Genomic DNA, 20,671 nt, shown 5'->3' with positions numbered 1-20,671 from the left:
CTTTTTCCAATGAGTTGCAATTGCCTGACAGCATGAGGTTATTGGTGGATATGTCATAAGACCCGCAAAACCCATTCTGCATAAATATGTTTCTTATAAGAAAGTAGGCTTCTCCAAGAAGAAAAAAAAAATGGCTGGGAAATAAGCTAATAAGACACTTTAAGGTATAATCAGAATCCATGTCTAAGTGGTGCAATGGTCTAAAAACGATATATATGTTTAGATTTATCTTGTAATAAATAAAGTAGATTCCTTGTTTTTATGATATTACAATTCCTTTTTTTATATTAATAAACACGTCTGAATATTTATTTTGAAGATTAACCTTTAGAAAAAGAATGTCCCTGTAACTTCTAACGTATGTGAGTGTTGAGGATTTAAATGTATATTTATGCAATCAGACCTCACCTCCTAAGGATACCATGATGTGAATCTATAATCTAAATGTCATAACAAATAAAACTAAATTATAACGGCCTTCATATTGACCACTGAGTTGCTACTGCTTACTCAGCATACATCCACCAATACACCCCCCAACCCATTCTACCCCTGAATGCTGCATCAGTCCTACTTTTTGGATCAAAGCTGTGTCACAGTCAATGACCTTCACGAGACACTGGATTAGAGGAGACAGGAAACCAGTTTGCCAGCAGGTATGTGCAGCTGAGTATCACAGCTGTATAAACAATATTAAACATTTTCAAAAGGAAGCCAGTAATTCACCCAGAAATCAAGGGCAAGGTAAGGATGAAGACTCAAGGAGGGAATTGCTTTCAACTGAACCTCCACCCTCTGACCCAAATAATTTCCAACATACTCCCACAGCTTTAAACACAGCCATTTGGTACTTTGGACTGTACTCAAATACTCTCTCAAAAGTAAATATTAACTAAATGCCACATTCAAAATGTAATTATGTTAAGTGCAGGCATATGTTAAATCATAGACCTATGCTATGCAATTGTCTTTTTGGTCAGCTCTGACCTCTAAATGAGGTCTGGAACCAACTGATTTCATCAGCAACAGCTGCATTTTTTCACGACTTCTAAAACGCTTTAATTCCTGAGAGGCTCACATTTCTGTCCACGCACGAGCCAAGACCTTTCTCGCTACTTTTAGTTTCAACTGGTATTATGTTGACCAGGATTTTATTGAGCATGGCAGTGTGTCCCAGGCACGATGTTCAGACGTCTGATGTCATGGTGGGATATATGGTCAGGTTAGAAGACTTTCAGCTGTGATTGCAAAAAGTATGAATATCTCTACAAAACTGAACTTTAGGGTCTGATCCAAAGCAGTGTCTGTGAATGTTACCTATTAAATGTGGCCCATTGACATCTATAGATTGGGTTCTCACGAGTTCTGTATTTCAGAATCCTTTGATCTTTACCTACAATACAACATCACAGTACTATGACAGATAGCTGCTGCTATGCACATCCAGCACAAGTTGGACTTTGGTTCCGGAAACTAATATAGAGAAAGAAGAAAAACAGCATAGACCATAAGCAATTCCTGAATAATGAATGAACTCTGCGTGGATCCACTCTGTCTAACATCAAGAAATACACCAAAGATTCTCTAACACTGGGTTGAAGGCATGTTGTTTACAATTCTATCAACATTCTCTGATTCAACAATTTATTAAAAAAGATGAATTCATAGCCTTTATTACTTCTTCACTCTCTCTACAATCTCACCCAGTGTCAGAAACATGTGGGACAAAACAAAAGAAGCTCATGCTGACCAATCACAGTCTCCAAATGCCTTCTACAGTACTGTGTGTACGTATGTATGTTTATGGCATATCCTATCTCTGTAGCAATCTTAGATACATCATAAATGAAGATTTTAAGTCCCTGTTTATGCACACATGTTGTTCATAAATCCTTTCTTTTGTACCTATGTTTTCAACAGCATATTGAAAGTTGGGATCATTTGTAAAAAAAGGTTTTCTCCATTGCAGAGATATGAAGACCACAGAAATACAACTATTGAAAATAACAAGGCGATAATAAGGGATGTAAACAAATCAAAACATGGTCTTTGAGCTTCACATGTTTTCCATATGAAATGAAATGAAGCCTTTGCTTTAATCTATTCATATCAAACATGCAGTTTAAAGTGAGGTCAAATGTGTAGCGCTGCACACTGCACCAGACAGTAGGAGAAAAGCTGATGTAAAACATAGCATTTAGGGGGGGCTGTTTGCGAGGTGATACTTTTTAATTGCTTCAGACAAATTTGTTTTGAGACAAGCGTCAAATTCAGAACATTAAAGTGGATTTCAGCGGATGAGCACGTAAAAGGCGTGTCCTTGGGGAGCACTGTGATGTGCTGGTAATGAGTGGAGGTAATGAAAGACTTCACATAGACAGATGTATCCATTTAAAATAGTAATAACTACAGTTAAGATGGCAAAGAGCAAATTACACACAACTTTCACTAAAGCACATGTTTATTCACACTCTGCAGGGACCTGTCATTTTTACTGAGTCCCAGGGAAGTAAAGGGAGCTCCTGACGACTCTCATTGCCCCTCAAACAAGGTCAAAACTGTGATAGAGCCAGCGTGACAAGTGCTGCTGGGTACTGTACCTCTGAGACCAGGCTTGGCTTCCTGCGTTATGCTCCGTACATCCATTGTTGTGTGTGGCATATGTGTATCAATTAAAGTGTAAGATGAAATGCGTTCTCTAATATGAGCATGGTGAATTGTCTCAGACATGTCTCCTCTGTACATGATTTAAAAATGTTTGAACACCAACCCATCACAAGGTAAAGTCAGTTTGAAGTGTGCATAATTTCTTCATTCGATCCATTTCATTCCAACACAGGCCATATACTGTATAAATATGTTAATAGACGATGATAGACAAAAGCTATCCATCAAAGAAAGTGAACTTGCGTCCCAAACGGTAATTTGCTATTCCGTCCGTATAGGCAAAACATGTGTGACCTAGAGAGGATGCGTGTCCTTCCATATGGATGGTGTATCTGCCGGCTGACAAGGTAAATGACACTTTATAGAGCCGCGTCACTCATCTGGCTACATGATGTATGCTGGTGCGTAGGTTAGGCCCAAACCCTTCACCTCTTGTCTGTTGTTTCAGGTACAGCCTGCCAGTGACTCACAAAGGTCAATAGACTCAAATGACAGAGCTGATCACTTCTTCATTCTGCTCTGATGGACAGTGGAGAGCAAGTTAAAGACAAGACTGTTGTTTGACAGCAAGCCATTCCCTACCTGAGCAATCATTTGTGCCATGTAATTCCCCTGGCACTGTGTCACAGAGATGCTTCCAGGACAGCTGTGTGGTTTTCAGGGCCATTGTTGTGGAGTCACATGAAGTGATGGATAGTGCACTATTGAATGAAGATGAAGCTCTTCCTGTGCGTGAGAAGGTGTCTGCACTATGTGTGTTTGTGCACTCAGCAGTGCTGCCGCCTCCTTGTCTTCTCCTTGAGAGTCTGGCCATTTATCCTGATTTAGCTTGGAGTGGTTACATCAGTACTTCCCTTTTGTGCTGGACAGAGACTGATATTCAGCCTCTCAGCCTTAGTGGCTTTTGCTACAAATCTGTGGTGTAAAACTCTGAAGAATAGTGTTTGTTTAATACAAGCAAGAATGGAGTGGTGTTTGTGTGTGTGCGTTGTGTGTGTGTTACAGAGAGAGAGAGGGAGTAAAAAAATGGAGGAACTGTGAGTATCTTTGTTTGTGAACACTGTTGCCTCTCACAGTCAGCATGCACTGAGCTCGCTGTGCCAAAGCAGTGCTTCCCACGCAGCTAATGGCGGAGATGTGGAAATGAGTGGCTGGCTGGGGTGGTGGAGGCAGGGGATGTGTTAATTGAAAGTTAGGATCACTTTGTGGCCATTACAAGGAAACCTGAGACAAGTTAACGCAACAGAGTTAGGCAGCACCTGCTGTCACCAGCTAATTGTGTTGGGTTTGGTCATGTCTGTCAGGAGCGGGTTCCCATCACGCTCTGCCTCCAGTTACAGCTGTATTACTGCCGGAGTTGACATTACTGCAGCAGCCACAGGGGAGCTGGAGCCAACCTGCGACCCCACTGCCACGGCTCGGGCTGATGGATCCTCAAAAGCCAATGTAATCCTCAGTCATGTCATCATTGTGCAATTTGGGAGGTTTCTAAGGTTTTAATTGTGTTTTATTAATCTTGATTAGATACCCATTATCATTTGTATACAGTTTAAAAGTAATGTGCCCTTTTGAACATGACATGTTTGATTCCTCTGAAATTATTATATTGACTGAAGGAGGCTCTGGCAGAAAAAAAAACAAAAAACGAGCTGTGTGTTTCCAATTCATCCTCACTTACATATGCATCAGTCACAAACCAGGGTGCTGTGCAGATGACTCGCTGAGGAGGCATACTGTGCTTTTGAGGACCTGCTAGGGGCAGCAATGTATAATCTGATTTAGACTAGAGCAACCTCCTATTTATTTTTAATTGTCCCACTTTAGCATTTAAGAGCTATTGATCCCCGGAAAAGCATTAAGTGACAGAATCACTATTACTGTTAGTGCTCCCTGCTTGGGGAAGGCACATCAAAGGACATTTTAATGTCACTGACTTTCTGAGGGAATTTGAAGCCTGGTTTTGAACAGGCCAGCCTATGAACGGAAAGGACACACAATAGACAAACGCAGAAACAAATGTGAGGGCAATTTGCAGCTAATCAAAGAATAGCTGGGAATTGATTTTTTTTTCTGGGTGGGTGTTTGCCTTGTAAGGATTTCATAATACAATCATATTTAAAAGTCATGTTGGGTTCCTGTTGAATCCCAAACGCGGATGGTTGCACTTTATTATCTATAGAAGAAAAGTGGCAAAACTTGAATGGAAAAATTATACCGAAAAGGCTGTATTTTTTCTCTGAGATCTAAAAATAAATTCAGATCTGGGGTACTTTATTTGCCCACTCTTTTTTGCAGATATCACACCTGTAATCTACCTAGGGATCTGTGTTGAACAGTCGCCTTGCATTGCCTTCACTCACAAAATACGTCCCTTTCAAGTGAGACCTCCCCCCTTCTTCTGCCACCATTCCCAGATGTTTTGATTAGCAGCAACTCGTATGCTGGTCAGATCCCGGGATTAATGATGGATAATTTGCCTACGGTTGGCACAGCACACCACCACTCTGCCAGCCTTTGGATGCCATATGGGCAGAAGCAGCTGTTTTCATTACTCTCCCTTGCCCAGATGTGTCAAACAGGATGCCGACTTCAATCCGCAGTCTTGCTGGCACTTGGTGGGGGGTGCTTTCTACTAGCTTGGCAGCTAATTACTTTAATGTAGCCGAGTACGGAGGCCCTGCATGTTTTATAAAGGCCTTTTACAAACAGCTGAATGCCAGCTGTCACCTCTGTGCACAATGAGGGAAGATGGATAGGTAGTAGCTGAGTGTCTGATGAGGTTGGCCGCGGGCACAGACCCAGCCCAGACCAGGGGCAGGGCAGCCTCTGCTCACGAACAATGGGAAGGTCATCCCAAATACAATCTGGCGAGCCACGTGGCCGCAGCACCACAGTGACACCTCACTTTACTATAATCTGCACTTTTAGAGCCGACCTTGCCCGTGTCGACCATGCTGCTGCGCTTGCCCTCTCTCCATCCAAAAAGCTACTGCGGAGCTCGTTCAATAAAACAAATGTGAATGTAGTAATCTGAGCTGCGGAGGTACAGTGCCAAGTCACAGCAAAGACCACACACAGGATAAGTTGGCACAGAAGCAGAGAACGGCAAGTAGAAACAGAAAGGAGGACGCTGCCAGAATGTCAGCTGGGTCTTTACATGAGATTGCACACACCATGGAACATGTGTTCAATGTGTCCCATTTCCTGCTGAGCAGCTCTGTTTTATTGTTCAGTGATAAATCCTGAGATTTGTCCCTACTAACACATATTTCAGTGTTCAGACGTGTAAGCCACTGCTGTCTTTAAACTGTTTATAATGTGCTTTAAAATGATTGACACCATTCAGAAAAAAACCTTCTCTTTTGTTCTGGGACATTGACACATGTCAAACGCCCTGAATAATACAAATAATAGCTTTGTGCTTTCAGTCAATTCCATCATTACAGCAGCACAGGGCATCACTACGTTTTCATTATGTTGAGATGCCATGTCTATATTATCACTTAAACAGTGCCCAGAAGCAAGAGTTGAGCATTGACATCATGAAAGGGTCAATGGTGCCTGTCTGTGGCTTTGATATTTCCATCAATAAGACTTCATGTTTCCACACCTGTATGTCCTCAGTCCTATAATGATCAACAAGGGGTCCCTCTGAGTCAATACAGTATGATAGTTTCTTCCCAGGGCAGGAGATGATGAAAGCATTGTCTTCCTCCTGCGCCTCCAGTCATCCAGGTGCTGTAACATGTCCAATGACCCGATGTTTTTAATGTGTTTATATCTTTCCTCGTAGTTCACCCGAGAAAGGTTGAATTCAAACATTTCGCATTTGAGGCAAGGCTCGTCTTATTGACAGGCCTAAGAACACGGGGGATAGTAACAGCAGCGCTCCCTTGCAGCTCGATCCAACAAAGTCACCGGGGTGTTGTTTTGTTGCTGTTGTTTTTGTTAAGTATTGATCTTAATGTTGCGCTTCATGTTCAGCATCCATTGGGGAAAAGATGAGTAAAGAGAGCATTTAGTAAATCAAAACATCTTCTTTTAGGGAAGGGTACTGCATGCTTTCTTCTCTTTTTTTCTTTTTCTTCTCTTTCTTTGTATTTTGAGTGACATTTTGTTCAAATTACCAAACAGTGCCTTAGGGAAGGTGATGTGGAGCCTTTAAACTGTTATCATTGTATATACAAGTGCTGCTCTATTTCCTCAATGTAGTTCATAATTCAAAGCAGTGTTTGTTCCTACACTTCATGTGCATCCCCTCCACAGCACGTTTACAGTCCTGCTCACTTTTGGGCCTCAGACTCTTCTCCCTTAGGAACCTATTATCCTTGTTAACATATGCAAAAGCTTGCTGGATTGTGCATCATACTCACTTAGGGACTTGACACACTCACATTATGAGGCTGGTACTTGTGTGCGGGCTGCTCAGCATTATTGTAGGGGTGCTTCTCATTTAGAAAGCTTTCCTCACTCTGAGGGCTTTCACAAAGAAAGTTGTTATAAGTGTCGAGTGAACATGAAGGGTCATACATCAGAGAGAAGACATCGTAATGTCTCGTATGAGTTTGAGCATCTAGGAAATGATACAGTTTAATGACAAGATTACAGATTGGACATTTACACTGGACACATTTCATTCATATTATTTGTATTCAAAGTTATTAGGAATAACCTTGTATTTGTTGTCACTTGTTATTGGCTGTTTTATTCACCTACAGACCATTGCATTCTTTTTAGAGAAGCAACATTTTATAAATATTTTTAATTAGATTCGAGGACACAGAAAAACTAGCAGTTTTTCTCATCACCAAGTCTTTTCTGAAAGCATACACTCAATAGAGATGGGGGCACCTCAGCAAGGCTTTGATTTCAGCTATGACATTTTAATTTGAAAAAAGAAAGGAGGAAACATATTGCGCTCATTCAAATCTAACTTTGTTCCGTCAAACTGGAAGATTGGATTTTCTTAATTAAATTATCCCCCTTGTTCACATACTCAAGGGGGCCATTGGCTCAAGGCAGTGAGAAAAATGTGTCTGGGTTTTTGGATGCACGGCTGGCATAATGCTGGTTTGTGAAGAGAATGAAATGTTTTGTTCTGGTTAGACTCCTTTTTTCCATTCCATTTGGACTCCTTTTTTTAACTGGCCGTCCCTGCTTTCTTCTGTGCTCCTCTGTGTTGTGCCAGCATCAGCCCTGAGCCTCTCACCGAGAGAACGCTTTGATGTGTCCCCACTGTGCCGCCGCCCCCCTGTGCCCTGATTGGTGGATAGCAGGCGGGGCTGGCGGGGCAATGTGGGAGTGGATGGGGGATGAAAGCGAGCAGGGCAGCGAGGGGGCACCTGCACACAGAGCCTTGCCTGTGTGTCTGCTTCATCTTCAACTGCTTCCCTTGACCGCAGGCTGAACTCCTGTGTCAGCGACCATCACACAGTCGCTGTGACCTCCCTCTCCCTCGTTCTCCCCCACTCTCAATTTATTTCCTTTTCTCTCTCCCTCTATATCCTCCTTTTTTCTTTCACCCCCTTTTGTCTGTCTCTATAAATGTGTTATGAGAGAGTAGCAGATGACAGGTGAATCTCTCCGTGTGTGCAGCATTAAGCAGAATGTGAATCAAATGAAAATTCCTCCTTTATACAGACTGGTTTGACGAAGCGGGGAAATCATTTGTAATTCCAGGAACCATAACTCTCACTTCAATACATCAGCCTTGTGTAAATAATGATAGCCACTAAATAATTTTGTAAATCTAAGGCAGATGAACATCTTCCGTCTACATCTGTCGACTGTAAAGCTGCGATTCTGCTTTGCTCTGTGGGAATTTGATTAACCATAAAACGGTGCATTATGCCATTCCTTTTTATGCGATTTGGAGCTGCCAGAGGGTCAGAGCTAAAGGACCTCTGTTTTTACTTTTATTGAGATGTCTCTGCAATGAGGGAACTCTTTCAGAATGGCTGTATGTCAAGACAGGCCAATCAGCCACAATGAATGTCTCTGTACCGTCACATTTCAGACGTTGCCGTGTTCATGGCTGGTATGTGGTTAGCTTACGTTACTGACACATTTCTTCCAAAATGTGTTGGATCTAAACTGTTGAGATTTATGTTATAATTTGAATGGTCAGTTCATTTGAACCTGCACTAATTCAAACATGTTGGATGAAGATTGAGATGTTGTGCTGCTTGAGAGTGATGTGAGAGAATGTATAGCTTGCTTCAGTCTTACAGTTGTTTTATATTTTAAATATGTGAAATTGTTTCCCTTTTTTAGCTGTCCTATCTAGTGTGAATAAAATGTAAATCATATGAAAATAAGAATATGTTTTTGGCTTCTGTTTATAGTACTATTTTGTACCTAAAATATAAGGCTTAAAACAATACCAGCGTCAACACCTGTGATGATAATTGCAGGCCCACGTGTATGTGTGTGCAAGTAGTGTGTGAATTTGTGTTTTTTCCGAGAGAAAAGGTGTTGATGACTCTCCACTTGCAGCGTTCTATTTCTTTCAATACCGGGCTCAGCTGTGACCCTTTTCTCTAACGCTGCTGATGAGCATTCGTGCCTCCACTCTTAAGGAACACCAAGTCATTAAGATATGTCTGCTTTTTAGAGCTTTTTGGTGAACAGAGATCTTAGCTGACCCTGCGTAAATGCAGTTGTTGCAGAGGTGACCTGCTTGTAAATGAGGGTCATGGTTCAGGTGCCATAGGTCACAGGAGTTGTCCCTCTCTGTGCACGAGGGCACCTTAGTGGCTGCCACAGCTTTGACCCTAACATGCTGAACGTGCATTTGATTGTGTTAGGGCCAATAACGTATGGAGCTCCGAGGCAACAGAGAGGTCACGTCTGGGCCCATTGAGATGTGAAAGGTGACAGGCAGCAGGATCTAAGCCAATAGAACTCAAAGAGCATCCGTCAGATGTCTTCGACAGGAGTGTTTGCTCAGCAATCAGACCATTCTTTTAAAGTACTTTGGAAATATATTCCTAAATGCCCTTTTGATATCGTGCAATGGCTCAAAAATTGTTTATTGAGTGGCACATTTTTTAAACAGTAATAACATAGCTGTTAAAAATGATATATCCTCTGATCAATCTTCTATTGAGCCTTGTTTTCCCTCACCAAGATGTTCCTGAAAAACTGGAAAGAACTGTTAAAGAAGTGTAAAATACTTTCAGGGCTGCCTGTGCTGGAGAATTTCAGAGCAAAGCATCACAACGCACAGCACTTAGGCCAAATCCCAAAGGCCGTGACTGGCGCAGCGTGTCCCACATTAGCTCAACCACAGCTCACTGAAATGGACTCGCCTGAGTGGAATGAAGCCCATAAGGCACCATGCACACCACGCCAGCGGCTTTATCAGACAAAGATCAATGGACGGCAGCATTCACTCTGAGCACCCAAGCAGCAATGACAAATACAGTATCTTGGGGGGTTGTGAGAGTCATTGATAGGCTTAGGCTGTGTATGTGTACGTCTCGCCTCCTTTAATCAGGTTTCCCAACAGCAAACACTGGGCGTCAAGTGATGCGTTTCAGGCAGTGAGGCCTTTCAGGCAGGACAAAAGGTGGGAGAAGCTGTGGGACTCAGGGCCCGGGCCCTTTCCTCCGCTGAATGTCTCTCAGTTTTCCAGTGGAGCTCAAAAGGCCTTTGCCCTTCCAGCTGTAAAATTGGCAGACAGGGAGCCTCTAAAATCCCCTACAACTGTGAGTCCACACAAAACGGCAGCATTTACTCTGAAGGAGCTAACCAGGCTTCAGCACAGCCCGCATCAGACAGTGTTGGAAACTGAAAACATATTTTCCATACTTTTATCAAGACTGGGATTGTCATTACATGCTTACACATGTGTAATGTATTGTGTTTCCATAATAGTTAATATATGGAAACACAATACATTAGATGGAGTAAATTAAAACAGCAGCTGGCATATAAATCACGCTCAGTTAGATTGTATACTGAATGGATTGTTGTACAGTTCTGATTATTGTTGAGAATTAGGTGAATTGTGATAATTGATAACAGGTATATTTATAAAAAGATGCTAAGTGATGGTTACTAGTAGAGGAAATAACAGTAGTAGAGTTTAAGAAATATAAAGTCATTTAAGTAGTGCGGTGATTTTTACAACTGTACAATCATTCTTAGCTCATAGAATAAAACAGAAACATTTGCAAACACTTATTTAGTTATTTCCAAAATAAAAAAGCAAATGCTACCATTTTTGTTTCAACAACCGGCAGTACACTGTAACGCCAGTATAACACACTGTAATCTCACTGCACACCATTAGTTTTCAATAAAAAAAAGACAGAAGCATATTAGATGTAGATGTAAGAAATTATGTATATGCTCCATTTGTTACTCAGACATTGCGTCAGTATATGATCTCTATACATTAAAGCGCTAAGTGAGTGTGCTGGTGGTCTGCATTCATCATTATTCCATCACAAGCTAGTGAACTGAACTAAACTGGAGCCATAAGCCCCACAGTGGAGAATATCATTTATTTATGAAGTGGCCCGTGACTTAAGAGGATCATGGATCTTAAGAGGGATTTACAGTAGGCTATACACTGTAATGTGAAACAACTGATGTGCATTTAAACAAAGTAACAGGTCATCATTACAAAGCTGTTTATAGCATATAGAGATCCCTCAAGGCCAAACTATTGTGATAGTAAGTAACGCCAGTTTTAACATTATACTATGGTGGTACCTTACAATTATCACCGTTTCGCTTTTGTTTCAACATTATTTGGCACTAATGATGTCTTGTTTAAAGGCTTTACGCAAGTAGGCTGATGTAATGATAATGCTAACCGCTAATTCCAATGCTAATGCTAATGTAGGCAACACTCCACTTAATGTAAATACAAAACGGGAGGGGCAAAGTGTATGGTTGTGTATGATCCTTGGTATTGTTATCCATTGTTGGAAAAAACACATGGCAAACCAGCCTTTAAAACTGACACCATGTAGCGAAAATACAGCAAAATGACAACTAATTAGAACAGTAGATGGTTTTCTCTCACCTTCAGCAAATGCAGAAAATTGTGTAACAGCAAGGTTGCGACATAGGCACCAGGACACTGTGAAGGTGGACCGTGGAAGATGCGCAGTTGACACAGAGCACATCAGTGGCTGTGTTGTTTACATGATTCACAGAGCCGGCTGCTCATCACGGCCTGTGGCACTCTGTCAGGAAAAAGAAAGAAAGGATTGTAACTTTGGCCCTTTTGTTTAACAGCTCCCAAAGACGGAGGACATAGAAATTATTCTCAAGAGCAGGAGGCACACGGTGGAAAATGACCTTTAACTGCACTTCCTTAGCTGAATCTCATCCAATTAGAGCACTGTATATTTTCCCTAATAGCAGCTGATGAGGCAGGGCGTATGAGCGAGCACGCCCGACCGGCGTTGCTATGCAGCGAGATGGCTGCTTAGCACCAGAGGAGCGCTTGGGAATAAGTGAGCAGAGAGCTTTAATTTGATAGGGTTAGAATCCTGCAGGCTCCAGGGTCGTGGGTCACCAGGAGCTTGTCTCACACTGAATATGAAGAAATCAGAAGTAAATTGCTTACATCTGCTGCCAGTGGCTGTGAAGGCTGTGATTGGCTCCCAGAGGTGTGCACTATCTAAGGCAGGCAGCGGAAGGGGGCCTTGGTGCAAAGAAGGCTTGTAATTGGAGTAATTCTGCATTAATAGATGTTAAAAATCCTCCAAGCAGCTGGTTTGTAAAGCAGTGCCTTCATGAAATGCGGTAGGATCACGGGGGCGTTTTTCCCTTTTTTTCTTCTCTTTCTTCTCCTTCTTCGTCTCTAAATGTCTGCAGCATTGCAATCATAGAAGCCTCTGTATGCTCTGCTCTGTATCCCTGATGAAGGCAATGATGGTTATGTCAGTCTACAGGGCAGATAAATAAGGTAAACAAAAGTGCCATGCGAAAATTACTATCCATCAACATTGTCCACATTCCGGAATGAGAGGAAATAGCTTGTAATATTACTACCAATGAATAATGTTATATCAGGTCAAAGTTTGAGGCGCTCCATATTGCATCCTCCGTGTTTCCATCTATAGATTCCATACTGGCCATCTTGTTTGTTTGTCTTGTATTCATTGTGATGACTGCTGAGCTATTTCACCATGCTACCAATAACTGTACATTTTCTCTTGTCTGTGTGACACTGTCTAGTGGATCATGTTTCTCATCACAGCGCCTACTTTGGGACTGTGTCCAACAGAAAATGGGACAGGCTGTGAATTATCACAAATGCTCTGGCAAATGACACTTCATTGGAAGGTCTTTGTCACCAATTATGTGTCTATTAAGAAACAGTCAATCAGTCAATGTGCAAATAGCCAACCCTCCAAGGGCTCAGCTATTGACAGAAAGCTGTCAATAGTCCATCTGATATGATTTAGCTGTGGAAGAACTATGTGTTCACCACAGAAGCTTGACAATCTCGCTGGCCGTTCTCAGGCTAACTTCTAGCCACGCTAGTTTATTGACCAACAATTATTTTAAAGGGCCTTTTTAATGGATATGTATTATTCACATTGGATATGCTAAGCAGCTTGCCATGTGAGAACCTTTTAAATACAAGGTCCTCAGTACATCAAGTGTAGGTCGTTTCTTTGCTTAGCTAAATAAAAGTTTCCATTTCACATCAGGAGTATTTCTGTGTTATGTAACACAAATGAGCCACTTTCCTCTTGTATTGTGGCCTCCAGCAAATTATGCAGCAGCTATTTGACGAAACCAAAACGCAAATTGGATGTCTGGCAGACTAATTTGATTTCCCAAAAACCCTGAAACCGAACCCTGTTAGTTACCTCAAATGATGGACACTAATATTGTGTTTTCAGCATGTAACTGCAGCTCGGCAGACTATCCCATCCCAATCAAAACAGTTACTTCCCAAATGTTATTACATTATATTGCCATTTTCAGATAAATGACTGCAAAACGGCTCTGCCTCACCATTGATGTCCATGCACAAACACATTACATTTTCTGGCTTACTCTGGTTTCATAGAGTCATTGTCTCATTTAAGTAACTTATATACTTGAGATAATGTGCTACAGTACCATCACTGCCAATTAAAAAAACATCTCTTAACTAAACACAGCAACAGCATGGAGGCAGACATCAATCTCTTTCCTACTAGAGGAAAAATACAGCTCATTTTCAATGTTGGCTGCTGCTTTCTGATATTCTTATATATATATATATATATATATATATATATATATTCTGAATAGCGACTGGATTGTCAGTAAGCAAATTATAAAATGAATGACAATTCTGTGACATTACATTTCCCTTGACCAGCCGACTTGTTACAGCAGCATTTACTCACATTATGACACAGCCTGATGGATAATCAAATGTAGCAGCTGAACATGGCCACAGGGCACTCACTGATACTTTACCTCAAATACAGTTATTCCTAGCCATAAAATGCATGTGATTTGCCTCAGCTATTGCCATTAGGTAGATAAGTGCATCTTTTCAATTTCCCCCCGGCTCACAGGAGACTCTTTATGCTCAGGATGGATCAGACTGGCAGTGAACGAGCTGAGGACCTGATAGTCCTCAACTATCCACCATAATTACCATGACAGACTCACTTAAGCTTCTCCTCCATCTAGCAGTATTACTGACATGGAAAGATCTCAGGATTCTTGTTGTGCATAATGGTCATACATCGGCAGCGAGGTTACGACGTCTACAGTTTAGACCTTGTTCTCGTAATGAAAGGTGTCGGAGGAATGTAGGTGGATTGAACATATTCCACCGGGATGCTATTTAAAGACTGACAGGGATTCGATTAATTAGTCACAGGGAGACAGGTATATTGACATCTGTTCTTTTCTGACAGTATGCATATAAACAACTATAAAACAAAATAGAAATTAAACCAAATTAGGAACTAAACACAGAATACATTATACAATTATTATAAAAATATATTCATTCCCTGGAAGTTTTTAAAAATAAATTCTCCTTTCTTACATCTTGTTTTTACATTTCTAAAGCAGAAAGCTCCATTGCCGTGATTCTTTTAATTCTTTTTTTGCTCATTTAAATAATACTTCCCATTTCCTTGTTTCTGATATGATTTGTGGGGGGGGGGGACTAAACAGATAATCATTAAAGGCAGAGTAGTCTCCAGCTCATAAATCAGTGGTGGGTGTTCCAGCTGAGGTAGCTCAATAAGCCTTCCCTTAAACATTGGCCCATGGTAATGGGAATATCTGAGGGTCAATCGGGGTTAGGCAGTCTTCCTCAACAGGAAATGAGCTTTTGGTGGGCTGTGTTCCCAAGGTAATGAGCAATGTGTGTGTGTTTAATCTTAGCTAATATTGTTATAATAACTGGATAAATAATTAAAAACAAGCAAATGGTAACATTCTGAGACCACCGATGCAACTTGAATTTGTTGCATTCATTTATATTTAACAATACAGTGGAGGTTTCTGTACTGCTCACGTGTGAGTCTTCTGTGTCAGGGGATAAGATAGATATGAGATAAAACCTTTGTTTGCTAGGGTTAAAGGTCATAATTAAATTACTTACACAAACTCCTGATCCTCTAGTAAACTTCCTCATCACATTCCTACAGTATATGCATGTGTTTCCCTCCTTTTAATTCCTTGGACATATTTCATTTATTTTACCCTCACAAGTGAGCAGTCAAATCTTTGTTCTTTTCATTTTTTGTAAGGTCATTATTGCCTCAAATCTGCCTTGGAGTGGCAGCGGTGAGGGGTACAAAATGCATATCCTAATATGCAAATGAATTCATGAATGCTCCATATTGTATAACCGCATGCATCTGGCATGATTGGGCAGTGTGGGACAAATTGTCCTCAGCCAAGGCATTTTGCTACTCAGCAAAAGCTAATGTTGAGGAGGGGAACCGTGTTTAAAATTACCATGATAAAGGTGAGCAGGGGAAGAATACATTGTGAAATTAGGAACTTCTTCCCGGAACAAAAAAAGAAAGTCCCCTATAAGTACAATACAGACTTAGACCTGAATCAAATGCATCAAATAAATACTTTATTCATGTGGAGCTAATTTCACCCCGCCATTTTGATCACGTCATTCCCTCTGGAAAATTGCAATTAAGTTTGGAGAGATAAAACATGCCAACTACTCTGCATTTCAAGGCTTGATTGGCCTATCAGCTAGTCAGTATGCCGCCATGGTTTTCATCACTGTTAATTGATCCTTTCTTTAATTAATCTGGAAAGGAAAGCCCATATCTCTATCCTGTCTGATCGTCCCCTCTGTCTGTCATAACACAATAAAGGCCCGATCCGACTGCTGGTAACTGTGCCTTAGCCTCTCCCTCTGGCTCCCCGCCAAATGGACTATTTATGGTGCACCTATCTAATGACAAGCCTGCTGTATGGAGTTCAATGGCTGGGTTCATTAACAGTGCTTTACCCGGCTACTTCTAATTTGCATGCAGTGACACCTTGCTTTTAATATGGGTGTGAAGGTTAGTGGTAGGCCAAGCCACTACCATTGCTCTAAATATTGTTCTTTCAGCTCCCTGTTCCCTACTCTCACTCACACCGCCACATTTTTCCTCTTGATTCAATTACGCCACCTTTTTTTTTTATTCTTTGTTCCTCTGCTGGCATTCGTCATGTGTGTTAGCCTACATGATGTTAGCATACCCCGCTGCCACGTAGAATAAAGATGCATGTGACTGAAGACTGCGTTGATTTTAGAATGTTAAACAGAAGTAAACCTAACCTAAAATATAAACTATAGCTCAAATATAATGATGACATGTATTGCAATAGTTGTACTACGTGTTTTAAAAAGTAATTTTAAGTGAAACAAGCTTACCGAAGAGGGGAAAAAAAGACTTGATATCATTATAACTTAAACAAATTATTAGTATTTCTGTCTTTTCAAATACAATGGTTTCTATAGGTCTTTGTTTGACTAGCATGGGTGTGGTGTCTGGTCAGGAGGATACCCCAAGACTTTTTTGAAAATACTTTCTTTGTCCATGCAAAAAAAAAGTGTCTTCCCTCTCTTTTGTGTATTTTAGCAGTTGGCCTGCGATTCTGACAGCTCTACCTGCTGTAATGGTTGCCTCTAGGAGGTGTGAAACAAGGTCCTAACACTTGGCTTTTCACTATGAATGTGTGCTTCTTTCTGTGCTCACAGTTAAAGTTACAATTGGACCATAAAGCGTTTTTCCCCAACAGACTGTAAAGAAATGGATGGGAGGCAGCTGAGAAATGAACATGTGAGTATCTGTTTCTGTCTAATTAAATCCGCAGAACAGCCTCAAGCCTTCCTCTGCCAAGACTAGATTCAGACAACTTGCAGATACTGCTGCCGCCTTCCGTGGTAGCACACTGCCACCTATTGTTCAAAGTCCTCACGTCTTGCTCTGAAGCCTTTGTCTGCCTTCTCTCCCGATTGCTGAAAAGACAAGTTAGCTGGTAACAGATAACTGATGATGGTGACATCAGTCATGTGCCGGGATAAAACACTCTTTTAAGATCACATATCTCTTTTCAAGGCTTCTTTATTACTATTTGTACAACACATAGTCTACCTCTAATGGCACGAATCATCAGAGCAGGAGAGTAATGTAACCCCAGCTCTTATGTGTTATCATTGTGAAATGTGTTTTCTTAGTGTGGGATTCTGCAAAGGCCCATTTGTTGTTGTTGCTCTTGAGAACAAAGCAAAAGAAGAAGTGGCAGCTGGAGGAGCAATTTTTGTCCATCAAGGGCTATTGAGGGTTCAATTATTTATCTTGTGAAGTGTTCCAAGGATGTGGTCAGCTCATCATGGTCATAATGCACGGAGTGAGAGGACATGTGCACGGAGCACAGGGAGGAGGATGTTGTTGTAGTCTGAAAAAAGTCAGCTCAAGCTTGTTTCCAGACACCAGCACTCCCACGCTCTCTGCAGCTGATGAGGAAGTCTTTAGAAACGGACATTGTTCATATCTCTGCTAGAGAGGAGGACAAAACTGTGAATGTTCAACACTCGACAAACTCACAATAGAGAAAGGAGAGAAAGAGTTTATTCCTCTTTTAATAATATTTTTTATTCCAATTGTACAAAGTGAAACTCAAGGTCAAGCCAGCTGGCCACTTGCACGAGGCAAACAGACAGTTTGTCCTTGGGAAAAATACTGTGGGAGTGTTGATGGCATTACACACTATAAAACGTGTAAGGAGTTCATGTTTGTAAGTTCTCTTTACCTTTTGAAGATATGTTTCAAATGAAAGAGAAGTTTATACATAAATAAAATGTGAAAATCACATTTTAAACCAAAATATAATTTTTAAGATTTAAAATAAAAAATATTATTTTAGTTTGACTTTGGAAAATGACATTGCTTAATCAACCGACAGAACCAACTATGTATGTATAATGATTGTATGGCAAAATGAGCTGGATATGTGATGATCAGAAATTGTTGATTTTTACATTTAGTAAATGAATGACATTAGACCTTAGCAGGCTCGTATCATTATAACATACATTCATCGTGTTATGGAGTTTATATATGCCCCCCGGCTGTGTGTTTTCTTTTGTCTGATTCGAGAATCTAAGGAAAGACGGTTTCTTATGCTGTACAGCTCTCTGAGGCAAATTTGTGATTTTGGGATTTAAAAGTACACTGACTTGACAATGCACGTTTACTGTAATGACATAAAATGTAATGCTTACATTATGTGTTCATTGACAGCCCTGCAGCCTTGTTTTGTGAACAAATAAGTAACAGAATAAACTGAAGATTGTTTGTTCGTGTAAATATATATCTATATTTTTTTAAATGTACCCAGTAATATATATGAAATATAGTTCATAGGTGAATTGTGAATGAGTGAACAATTCTGGGCGCAGTACAAGAGGAACAATCCCTGCTAGCAGCCCCTTGAGGTCATCTTGCTTACTTACACCCTAAATGAGCAAAGTGTTTTAAACCAACCAGCGTTTAATTTATTTTGTATTTCTTGATCTGCCTGACCACAGTGGGTACATTTCTAGGTTCCAACCACTGCATGCCAAATATGTATTAAAACATTGGTTGAGTATCAGAGGAAATGCTGCACTTGTCACATAAGAATTTATCGTCTACGCTTAAAGCCAAGGAACCTTCGGCCATATTTTTCCTGCAAAGATACATAACAACAGTTAATGGAGAAAGGTTGGCAGGGGAAAACAGAAAATGCATTATGGCCATAAAGAACGTCAAAGTCCTCCATTGCATCATTGACTGTTTTCGGTCTATCATGATTTATATAGTGTGACCATTTTGGGGGGGGGAGCTATGTCCATCTATAGTGGAAATGCTGCCACTATACCAAAGACCCTCTCTCTGAGTTCTGATTTAACAAACGGTCTCTCACAAAGCTAACATCTTAGCAGCATTTCAATTGAAAATAAGTTCTGATGTTCTCACCAGTACACCAGACCTTCTGGCCCTTCACATCAAAGAAAGACAAAAACAGCTACAGCTATATTCTTTTTCAATGTATCAGAACTTGCATGAGAACTTGAAAAATGTCCCAATCTGACGTTACCCAAGTGCATTTAAAGAAGACAAAGCACAAGTGATCCTGTGAATTTCAAGTTCCTGGTAAAACAGCGCCTGAGGCGAAATCCATCACTAGTTTATCCTTCCAAAAATGGATCACTTTCAGAATTCCTGCTAATGTCCATCCATTTCTCCCAGTCAAATGGACTCTGGAGAAGTGACTGATTTTACACTGAACTCAATAATCCAAAGCCTGTGCAGCTTAAGGCAAGGAGCTCCACTGTGCGTATGTTAACACCATTAAATCACCTCAAATGTCTACATGATTCAATCTTTTTCACAGTGGACGACAACTGAATTGAATTTCCCCAAAGTGGCTGTCCATTTCCTGTCTGTGTGACGAGTGGCTACGGTTGCTGGGGAATTCAGACCCACTCTCCCATTCACTTAACTCCCATATCACATTTAGCGAGTGGCTACCAGTTTTTCTAAAATAAAGATACATCTTTTTTTACATGTGAGTCAAAATAAATGTATTGGATACTATTCCTGAGGTTTCCTTTCTTTTGTGAAATATGTATTTATTTTCAACAGTGTATAAATGTTCTGAATGGAAAAATATATTCTTTTTTTGTGCAAGGATATCTTTTCTGTGTCTCAACTGTAGCGCATATTCAGTTCCTAAATGTTGGCATTGCAGCCAGATGAGGCCCTGGCCTTGTAGAGCCTGTCAGTGGCGTTCTATAGCACAGCGGCTCTTAGTGGCCGTGACTCCATGACCTGCTTTCCCGCTTCGTCGTGAATAGCTGCTGGCACCTCTCTCCAGTCTGTCTACTAGATGAGGAGCAAGTTTAAAGAGATACATTTTTTATTTCACAGCCATTACACTTTCGCCTTGATAATGTTATTATACTATATGTCCGCACAGTTGTGCGCATTTGACAAAGCCCTCCAGGTCATGTATAAGAATAACAAAAAGAAGTCCCCTTCTGTGTTTCTGTTCAGCTTTACCCCTCTTCATGCAAATGCTCGGCAGGACCTAAGGGAAAAGTAAGAAAATATAGCAACAGTGTTTGGCATCGTAACCATGGAGTTTATTTGGCGCTTCCCGCTCAACAATCTTTGTGGTGGCGAACGTACTGAAAATAAAATAAATACAAATACATATTGCTGTATGACATCCATATTGTCAATAGCTTTTATCAAAACTCAGATATGTTGTTGCAATGTTTACATTTTAGTGGAACAATTTCACCTCTAAAGCACGAGCTCTAACAAATTGTAAGATAAAATCTTTCACCGTGCGTGCCGCTGTAGACGGGCTGAGGCAGACGCATGCTCGTAGTCTGGGGAACACTGATTCCCTTCAACAGACTGGGCCTGTTTGCTACCTGCTTAATCCTCAGCATTTTAAAACTGTGTTTGGAATAAACGGGCTGAAGGGAATAGAGCACCTAGGAGCT

Source organism: Pseudochaenichthys georgianus, chromosome 6 (genome assembly GCF_902827115.2).
Source record: "Pseudochaenichthys georgianus chromosome 6, fPseGeo1.2, whole genome shotgun sequence".
Classification (NCBI taxonomy): domain Eukaryota; kingdom Metazoa; phylum Chordata; class Actinopteri; order Perciformes; family Channichthyidae; genus Pseudochaenichthys; species Pseudochaenichthys georgianus.
The sequence above is the reverse complement of the archived record's forward strand: the minus strand, read 5'-3'. Positions refer to the sequence as shown.